Source organism: Camelus ferus, chromosome 8, assembly GCF_009834535.1.
Source record: "Camelus ferus isolate YT-003-E chromosome 8, BCGSAC_Cfer_1.0, whole genome shotgun sequence".
Taxonomy (NCBI): Eukaryota; Metazoa; Chordata; class Mammalia; order Artiodactyla; family Camelidae; genus Camelus; species Camelus ferus.
This window is the reverse complement of record NC_045703.1, coordinates 68043251-68053842: the sequence shown is the minus strand read 5'-3', so window position 1 is coordinate 68053842 and position 10592 is coordinate 68043251. Positions and strand designations below refer to the sequence as shown.

The following is a 10592-nucleotide window of genomic DNA, read 5'->3' as shown; positions in this document are numbered from 1 at the left end:
ACCACTCAGTTATATCAGCCCTGGATTCCTGACCCCAGAAACCATCAGAGATAACGCATGTTGATTGCTGCTCTGAGGCATTCAGTTTTGCGGTACTTGTTACAAGAGATAGATAACCGTGCACCTAGTGTAGGTATATAGGGGTGTGTGTTGGGCATATATAAGAAAGCCACCTTGTCCAGGCTTGTCAGGCCAGGAAGGCTTCCTGGAGGAGGAGACACCTGTCTCCTTCAGACAGGGAATGACAGACTGAGGCACGTGAACTTAGATATGCCATATAAGAACATTGGAAATAGGAAAGAATTATGGGTGAATAGTGACCAGAGTCTAACTGATTATCTGTAAAATGGGGACTTCCCTTAGACTGTTCAGAGACTGAATAAAGCAAATGTATTTACAGAGCTGAGAACAGGACCAGTTTAGTTGGGGCACCGTAATTCACCCCCCCACCCCCCTAGTCAGCCTCAGCATCGGCCTGGAGCAGGTAGACAGGCAGATCCAGGCCCCTCACGCCTGAGAGTCTGCATGGTAACACCGTCATCGCTACACAGGGCCAATGCCTGTTGGAGTTTGAGGAGCTCTGCCCCAGAGGCCAGCGGCTGGGTGTCTGCTGTGCAATTCCCTGCACCTCATAGGTAGACAGAGGTCGTGGTGAGGAATTTAGATGACAGCCTTGAAAACCAGAGTGACTAATACAAGAAACAGAGGTCTATCTCCCCTGGTCATTACAAATGACTTTCTTACTGCTGGGTTCTATTTTTAACCTAAAGTACTCTTTGAATAAAAATAAGACTTAAAAAAAAAGTAAATTAGTTCCTATAATTTCTTCTGGTACTTTGACGTCTCCCTTGGGACCGTGGCACTCATTAATCTCATCCCAAGGAAAATTGTCCTTTTTCATTAATGACTTCTTAACCTTCGCCTTATCTGACTATGTGCAAAATTAAGTCTTCCCTGAAAAGCCTCCAGTCCCCACTTCCCTGCCAGCTCATTTTCTCCAGGAAGGACCTGGAAGATCAATATTGCAGAGGAAGCTGAGTTGATCAATGGGAACAGAGTTTCTTTGTAACACCGCTGGGTGGATGATGACTTCCTGGGCTCAGCGGTTACCTGGGCAGCAGGCTCCAGGGCAGGATGCGTCTGCAGGAGGCTGCAGCTCTGCTCCTGCTCCTAGGAAGGGGCGACTGGCTGGCTCAGCCTCGCTCGGATCAGCCCCCAAGACTGAAACGTGTCATTTCAATTACAGCAGTAACCCAAACTGTGACAGGGACCAGTTATCCTGAAACCAGGTGGCAGAGGACCTCTCTGTTCACCAGTGTGGGTAGATGAGAAAGTGGGGCCACCTAGAATAGGCTTCTCAGACTAGAGCCATGTGATGGCGACACGCAGAATGGCCCAGGGACAGATGGAGCTGCAATTGAATGCAAAGGTGCCACTAGATTCTTTATGGAGGGGAAGGAGGGACCCTTGATGTACCCAGTCAGCATAATGGATGTGATTATCAAAGGGGACAAGAGGCACAGATAATTCCCTCCAAAGTGTTCCCAAGCAATCAAAAAAAGGGCTCAGAAAAATTTTTTAAAAGCAATCAAAAATGCGACACCGTAACACGTTGTTCTGCTCCTTGTCCAGCCCAGCTGTGATGGGACACTGGGCAGAGACAGACAGAGAGGACGGGAGCCCAAGTGTCCCCACCTGGAGGATTCTACTCCAGTTCTTAGGGGATCAGATGGTGGATGTTTTTAAGACCAAGCTCTCTGAACTCAGACAGCCCCCACTGTTATGCACTGGCCTGTAAATCCTTTACTATAGTGCTTGGCACATAGACCTTAATTTAAAATATTAATACTGAACGCCTTCTGGGTGAGTAGTAAATATTCAAATGTTCACTATCACAAGCATTATGCTATTGTGACTGTTTTCCTTAGAAGTGATGCATAATTTTGCATTTCCCTCACTGGATTCCAGTGGAAGGACTAGTTCAGAATTTAAGTGTTTTCTTCTTTCCTTTCTTCCCCTTTCTGCTCTGATTCATCGCAGTTCAAAGTTAGGTTCCCCAGAAACACTCTCTAGTACCTTTTCCTTTCCGTTTCCGTCTCCATGTCACCCTGGTAGTGCTCAAAAGCATCTGTGGCTCGGAGCGATTGTGAAGGGCCAGCTGGTGTTCTTGGAGGCCAAAAGGTATATATTCTTGATGTGAGAACTCACATTGTCCAGTGGGGCATAACCCCAGGAGATGTCCCCGGCTATGGTGGTGCATGTGGCCACCAGTTCTCTGCTCTTGGCCAGTCAATGTCATCAAGGGGCCAGCAGGCCAGCTGAGTCCATCGGGTTCTCCAGAGGAGCAGTATATGGATCTGTATTGATACCTGTAGCCTCATCTTCAAAGCACCTTCATGGCAGCCCCTCGGTTAGTATTTGATGAAATAACTGGGTGCTGTCACCTGACCAAGTTCATACATAAAATTAGACATCCCCCAACCATGGCTAGAACGAAGCCAAGGTGCCCACCTGTGGTTGGAGCCCTTAACTTTGGCCTCATTAGCCCCGAGCTTTGAATAGTGAAAGAGATGTAGGAGAGGCAGGAATGACCAGAAGGAGCATGGAGAGAATGGTGCCCCGATGCCCGCCTAAAATGCCTTCAGTCCTGTAGAAAGGTTTTATCAGTTTCTGCCAGTCTGACGCACAGTATTGTAGCGCCTTTTTTTTTTTATGCAAAAGAGGTCCAGAGGCCAATGAATGGTTTTTGTACTTTCTCTATAATTACCCAGCTAGAATCCTTTAACTCTGCATTGTTGGGTGTGTCAGATCCAGATGTTCTGTACCAGACCAGTGAAAATGTTTAGGATGTAGACAGTCTGTTACAAAGGCTTATCGCATCATGGATTTCGAAACCAAGCCCTGCGACTTCTGAGAATGAAGCAGGATTAGCAGTAATTCTGGTGTATATTGGTTTGAGGATTTTCTAGAGTTTAAAATACAGAACCTTGGAAAACACGGACCAGGGATTTTTCCCTCAGCGGGCTACGTGCTGTTGCACTCATTTGAAAACACAAGATCTGGGTCAGTTCCTCTGCTAACGACACTCACACTCAGCCAGAGGAAAGGGAGGAGGAGCGATGACGCGCCAGACGTTCCCAGCCCCACCCTAGGCGCTAGTCCTGTGTTCGCTTATTTAAAACTCACAACAGCCAGCACAGATGAGGAAAACCAGGCACGGTGAAGCCAAGTAACTGGGCCAAAGTCTCACAGCCAGGAAGGACAGAGCCAGGAGACAACCCAGACCGAGCGGGTCTGCATCTAAATCCAGCCCTACACCCGTGCAGACCTGGTTTGCCTTTATCTTTCCCAGTGATGGTGGCCACAAAGCAAGGTTCTCGACCTCCGCGGCAGTGACATTTGGGGCTGGGTGGTTCTTTGTCTCGGAGACTGTTCTGTGCGTTATAGGATGTTTAGTCACATCCCTGGCCCCGACCCCCTGGTGAGAGGCAGCCCTCCCCCAAGTTGTAACGACCACAGATGTCTCAGGACATAGACAGGTGTCCCAGGGGTGGGGGAGAGGGAGGCGCAGAACTGCGCTCAGCTGAGAACCGTGGCCACGGAGGGAAAAATTACTTGAAGACTACATTTAGGTACAAGGTGAGCTGTGAGAGTTAGAGGTTTGTATTATATTTTGGAATGAATATATATAATTATTGTACTTTTCCACTTTAAAAATTAAGAATAAGGAACACAGAACTTTCCCCTAAGTGTATCAGTAAGTACAATGAAAGTATACTCTCGTTCTTTATTATAGAAGAGTTGAGGGAAAGATTTTAAGATATAAAGTAAAGGAAGAGTTGGGGAAGAAAGGTAGGTGGGAGATTGAGGAAGAGGGGAAGTAAAAACAGAAGTGAGCATTAGGTACACACCAAAACCAGGACACATGAAGATCGAACGAACAAGCTGCTGGCCCTGACAAGTCTGGGTAAGCTCTGCGTGGTTTTTCATCTCTGTGGGTGGTGAGGCCGAGACCATGCTTCAGTCAGTCAACAGTGAATATTTATTGTGACTTTTCCTCTAAAGCCCAGGTAGGTAATTTTATTCTCAAAACTCGAATGCCCGCAGGTACTTAACCGTCCTGGCTGCGGTGACCTCAACTGCGAGGAGGGGGCGGGATCTCCAGGTCTCCTTCCCTCTCCTTCCAGCCTCCCCATCCTTCCAGGAGCTTCCAGAAGATGTCCACTCTGGGTTAGGAGCAGTGGGGAAGTTTCAGACTTGGTTTGGGAGATAAAAACATATGTACACGAAATAATTGGAGAGTCAGTCAGTCCCTGAGGCTGGGGTGGGGGAGCCAGCCTGGTGCTGGGTGCCCGGCTCAGAGCCTAGGTGCCCTGAGAGTTTGTTTCCAGTGGCAGGACCGACTAGCCTTAGACTTGGAGGATTTTTACCAAGATTACATGGAATAAAATGTTAAGAATAAAGAGAAGCAGGTGAACTGACCCCCTCGGGAGTCTGACTGTTTCATGGAGCAATAGTCCCTTAACCTCCCTGGGTGTCGGGTCGGGAGCTCCGTGCTGGGGCCCCTCTGAAAAGTCTCAGCACAGTCTGTGGTCTGAGAAGTCCAGAGGGGAAGATGGTTTTGTCTCATTTTTTCCAAATGACCAATCTCCCAAAACACTTGTGAACATCACTTAAGAGTTTGTTACTGAATCGGGGTTCCATGGGACAGAGTTTGGGAAGGTGGTTTTGTGGATGGAGGTGAAGGCTGCGTGTGTTTAACCAGCGCTGATTAACTTTCTTGGAGGAGGCTGGTGAAACGGGCCTGTGGGTGCCTGGATTGCGGGAAACCGTCGCTCCTGCAGACCGCCCCTCCTGGCTCTGGCGTGTTCCTCTCCCATTTAAAGATCTGCGCAGACTCATTTGCCATTCCCCCTTCCCATAAAGAGCACACCGCTCCCGGCTTTCCTGTCCTGGTTTCCTCCATTCGTTTCCCTTGTTCACTGAATTTCCAGTGCCTGGAACAGTGCCAGCCACCCAGCACGTGCTCCCTGAGTGTTTGCTCAGTGACTCTGCCCTGACATAACTCTCCCAGCCTTCGTATTGCTTCTCATTCTTCCACGTCGTCTTCTCCTTGCTTCTAGGATTAAACACAGTAAATTGAACTATGACCTTTAAGTCGAGCCTTCACCCTAACTCTGTTGCTTCAGACCCGCACCCAGTCTGACTCTCACTGTGTTATGTTAGCCTTATCACCACGTTGCTTGATGCGATTTCTCTGTTGCATTTGGCACTGACCACCTCCTTCTTTCTGAAACATTCTCTTTGCCTAGTTCCAAGACCCTTTCTCCTGATTTCACTTCAGCCTCCCAGACTCTCCAGCTCCTGGATTTTTCTTCCCTTTGCTTTAAATGTTGATAAAAGTTCAACATTCAGTGTGTGATGTGAAACTTACCATCTTCCCATATGCTGCATTTCCTAGTCACCCAGCAAGAGGGCGCTCTAAGATGAGGAACCCAATCATTCAAGAAAGGTCAGCATTATCTCTGTTTTGTGATTGTGGCATCCTTACGGTCCATCAAGTAATGTTACTTCTAAAATTCTGACATCTTTAAGAGTTCTTGAATATCAAGACATGTAGTAACATTTGCATCATGAACCCTCTAAAAGGGAGATGCCAGGGTCACTGGGCAAGAGTGGGGGCAGCTTTCCAGGATCAGAATGCTTGGGGGAAAAATATAATTGGAGTGGACCTTGAGAACATTCATGTCCAGGACTTGCCTTAATGCCTGAGGCTAGAGAATTGGTCTGGCCACTGACCATCACAACTGCCTAAGAGATTTGGGGTAACTGCCTGTGTTGAATGAGCCTGGAGTGTTAACCCTCCCTGTGTCTGAAGTTTCTATGTAGTGTTGGTTTGAAGAGAAGGGATGGCTTTCCTAGAATTCTTTCCTGTTCAGCACAGTCAAAGACGAGTGAGGCTTGGCACAGTCTGATGTATTAGGTACTCAAGCTTTCTTTTCTCAGCCTGTGCAGTTGACTACTCAATGAAGTTCTACAAGTATGCTTTTACTGCAGACCCCGTGGACATGCTGAGTGAACTGTTCCATTAAGTGCACTCTAGGAAACTTCTTTGGGCTTTTAAAGATGACTGGCTACTGCATAAGCTGCTAATTCTAAGGATCATAGAATCTCCCAATGGCTTTAAGCTTCAAGTGACTGTATTCGTTGCAGGACACGCCACACAATCAACTTTTGCTTTAGAAATGTTTAGAGTCCACTTTGTATTCCAGGGCAGTGTTATCCAACAGTGCTTACTTTCTCTGAATAATTGCTTTCTTCCCTTTATTTGGGAAGACTGTCGCTGGAAAGAGAAAACTGGTTCTCACCCTGATACTCGTAGCCAATTTCGTGTCTTGAGTTACCCTTCAACTTGATTTTGAGTTAAATGGGACGTCGGCTTCAAGGGCTAGGTTATGTTTCTGAAGTGGTTAAATTCAATTGTATATTTTGCTTTTGAGAAAACAGTATGTGGAATTTTGGAGAGTAATTTTGGACATAGGCAATATTGAGCTCTCTAAGAGGGCTCCAATAAATAGTACTCGTCTCAGTTATTTTTCTGAATAATTTGAGAAATGAAGCAAAAGCGTGGAAGATGGTGACCAAAGTATTTTCTTTATCACTGATGGTGCCTATCTGGAAGTTACAGCTTTGTGTGAGAGCCAAGTGGGCCTGTTGACCAGACCCCAGAACTGGGCAGATGGACTGAAGCAGCCCAGTCACTTCTGGCCCAGGGCAGCCTCCTGATGTCAAGGAGGGCACATCCCGGGGAGAGGGCAGAACACACACCCAGGGAGGAGATGCAGAGCCAAGCCGAGAATGTCCGCTTAACCTTCCCAGACTCACCAGTCACATCAACCCCTCCACCTCCAGGGGCGCGTGAGTAGCAGGGTGCTGGGAGGGCGGGCATCTCCCAAGAGAAAGATCCCTCCTCATGAAACCGGAAGTGCAGAGAGAGGCTCCCAGCTGAAAGGTCAGAGTATCAGACCATCCGTGGAAAGTATTTCATTCATTCTGCTACTGAAATGTCCAGAGTTTCTACTGTGTAATAGGCACCAAGTCTGATAACGTTAAGGTGAACAAAATGTTTCTTCCCTCGAGGAATAGTCTTATGGAAGTTACACACACACAAACACCCCTACACACACACACACACACACACCCCTATACACACACATACGTACACACATACACACACACACACCCCTATACACACACATACACACACACACACCCCTATACACACACATACACACACACACACACAAACACAGAGGAATGGTAACCAAGTTTGACAATGAGGCTGTTAAAGGACATGAAAAGAGCTCATCAAAGGTCTTTACAATATGCTAAGAAGCTGTAACTTTTAGACCTAATCTTTTAGATCAGCGCCGTCTGTTAGAAATATAATGAGAGCCGTGTATGTAATTTTTAATTTTCTGGTAGTCACATTGCAAAAATAAAAGAAACCAGTGAAACTAACTTTAATAATATATCTTATTAACAAAATACATTCAAATGATCATTCAAAATGTAACCATTATAAAAAACTATTAAGGAGGTATATTGCATTCCCTTTTTTGCTGTCTTTGAAGCCTACTTTTATTTCACACCTACAGTGGATCTCAGTTTGCTCCAGCTGCATTTTAAATGCTCTATATACACATGTGGCTAGAAGCCACCATAGCAGCCAGCCCCGACACTGATTACTAACCCCATGTAACGTATGGGAAATGGAGACTTAGAAAAATTAACTACCTTGAAGCAGAACTGACCCCTTTCCCATAACATGGAAGCTTAGGTTACTTGGCCCAACTCTTCTTCTGTAAGCAACTAAAACCACTGGATAGAACGTTCCTTCACGTCTTCTTGAGAGTATCAAAGAGTGATCAAGATAGTAAGGACATACAGGCAAAACAGAAGGGGAGGTAGGAGCCTAGACAGTTCATCAGAGGCACCAAAAGTGCCCTTGAGGATGTTTTCTGAACCAGGAAATCTGAGCATCAGGTTTCACAGCAGCGCGTAACACAAAATCAAAACCTGGAGCCCGTCTAGAAGATTCTTCCCCCATAAAACTGGAACCCCAGAAGGCTATTCCCTTGACATAAGGATCAACCAAAAGTAAACCCGACCCACATGCCCAGCGGCCAACAAGGACGTTTGTTTTGGTTCTGAATTAAGCCGAAGGTGATAAAAATTCCTGAAAAGCTGTACCCACAGAGCAGCCTGCTTGAAGATTTGCCGTCCTTGTTCACATCATCTGGCTGCTCTAGAACACCTGCAACCATTCAGTCAGTTTAAAATAGTCTCAGACTAGACATGTGGCCCCTATGAGGAACAAGAAGCTTATAAAAAGTAACCAAGGAAGTTTTGAAACAAATTAAAGAAATAAAAATCTGTAGAAATAAAAATCTACTGAATTAAAAAAGTTTCTCTTTCTGTCTGTATATAGTGTTAATGTCAGCTTTAACACAGCTGAACTGAATATTAGTGAACTGGAAAAGACATCAGATGGAAATACCCAGAATGCAGCAGAGATACAGAGATGGAAAATATCAAAGAAACATGACAAAGAGATTAAAGACGTCTTTCCCGAAGAAGAGAGGGGAAAAGAGACAGGATTTGAAGAGAACGCTAGCTGCGAATTTTCCAGAACTGATGAATGATGCCAATCCAAAGACTGTGAAGTCCAAAGCCCCGTGGAAGCTGTGGAAGATCTGAAAGGAAAAAAGTCGCACTTAGACATGTCATAGTAAAGGTGCAGAGCACCGGACTACAAAAGCTATTGAAGATAGCCAGAGGGAAAAAGGAAGCCACCTTCCGAAGAGGAGCAGAGTCTAGCTTCTCACTAGCAAGAGCAGAAGCCAGAAGATAATGCAATCAGACCTTCAACGTGTGCTAAATGGAAAACAAGCTCTAGTCTACGATTCTATGCCCAGCAAAAGTAGTTTCCAAGAGTAATGGCAAAATAAATACATTTTCCGATAAACAATACCTGAATTAGTCACATCAGATCTTCGCTAAAGAAAATGAGAAAGATGAAATTTTAGGAAAATAAAAGTGATTTTGGATAGATGATATGAGATACAAGAATAAAAGAACCAAAAACGTGATACATATATGAATTAATATAAGTGAACACTGATAGTATAAAACCATCATAGTCTTGTGGGTTTAAATTAAAAGGATAAAGTGAACACATCAGACCAGAATAACATTAAAAACCATGAGGGAGGATAAATTGAGATAATATTTTAAGGTCCTTGTATTTTCTGGGATGAGGATGAAAGGGTTGATGAATCTGATTTGTTTAAGCTGTAAGTTTCAGGGTAACCACGTTAGAATAGTAAGACTATATAGATTCTAAACTAGCAGGGGGGAGAGTGATTGAAAGTACTTATTCCAAAAAAGGGCAAGAAGGGAGAGAGAAGAGAGAAAGTGTGGGACAAATAGCACAGAATAAGATAGTGACTACAAATTCAACAAGTCTTGTCCCGACGCACTGTATCATTCTGGTCCAAAGCTTGGGGTGGGAGCAGGGTGGGCATGAATTCAGAGTTGAGCACCATTTCTGTCTTCAAGATTGAAAGCAGAACAATTAAACAACTTGTCAAAGGTCATCACCTAGAAAAAGTGGAGTCATTAATCAAACCCAGTCTGTCTTGACCTCAGAGTTGCAACTTACCTCCCCGCAGTTTTAAGTTTATCCACGTTAGCTGTCTCTTCTGCACCTGCGCCTTGACCAGCTGGACTGATGTAAATGCCATCGTTCACCTCATGTAATCTCTGACAAAAATCTTTGTTATTGATATTTTAAATGTCATTCCATAAAAGTCAAACGGCTGCAATTTAACCTTGATTATATTCTTAACCCTAATTATTCAATGTCTCCAGGACGATGACAGGTGGGAAAAAATGTGTACATCTTTATTCTTGTCTGGCTCTAGCTTTACCACCCATCAGCACTGCTGGGAGTGGAAAATCTCTCCACTCTTATCTAAGCTGTTTGGTCTACTTTCAGCCACTTGGCATCTTAACGTTGTCACTATGCAGAGCCTGCAGTAAGCACTTAGTAAATATGTCATTCTGTGTGGAATCTGTTTGTTCGCCGTCTTAATATTAGATTCTTTAAGGATTCAGAAACCAATGTAGTGATGCTGGGGAGATTTGAACACCCAGGTGACAGTGAGTCTAACCGACCTCTATTCATGGGAAATCTGCACTGGGAAACTGTTCTCAGGGTATATTTGTCTAGAACAAAGAACAAACCTTGACTGTCATTATAACCTTAGGTTATAGTCTCTTGGCCAAGTGGACCTAATTGTGACCCAAGAGCCACAGCCATTGGCTTTTCTAATAGTCGATTCCTTTCTGCTTGTCTTTGCTCTAGAGATGGGTATTACAGGTCTTGTTTAAATTGTTCCGCTCCCCTTCCGACCTCTTGGGACTTGGCGCGTTGCCCATCTTCCTTTGCCATCCGCGCGATTGGAGAGTGAGGTCGGGGTGTTCAGAGGTTGAGGTGGGGCCGGAATCATTCTGTTCCCTTGATCGCT

At 45.2% G+C, this 10592-nt stretch overlaps 1 protein-coding gene across 6 annotated transcripts in view; it reads left to right on the top strand.

Annotated features, from left to right (window-relative positions):
- The window catches only part of AGPAT4 (1-acylglycerol-3-phosphate O-acyltransferase 4), a 106893-nt gene that overhangs the window by 56744 nt on the left and 39557 nt on the right, over positions 1 to 10592 (top strand). The gene's annotated exons all lie outside the window — the stretch shown is intronic.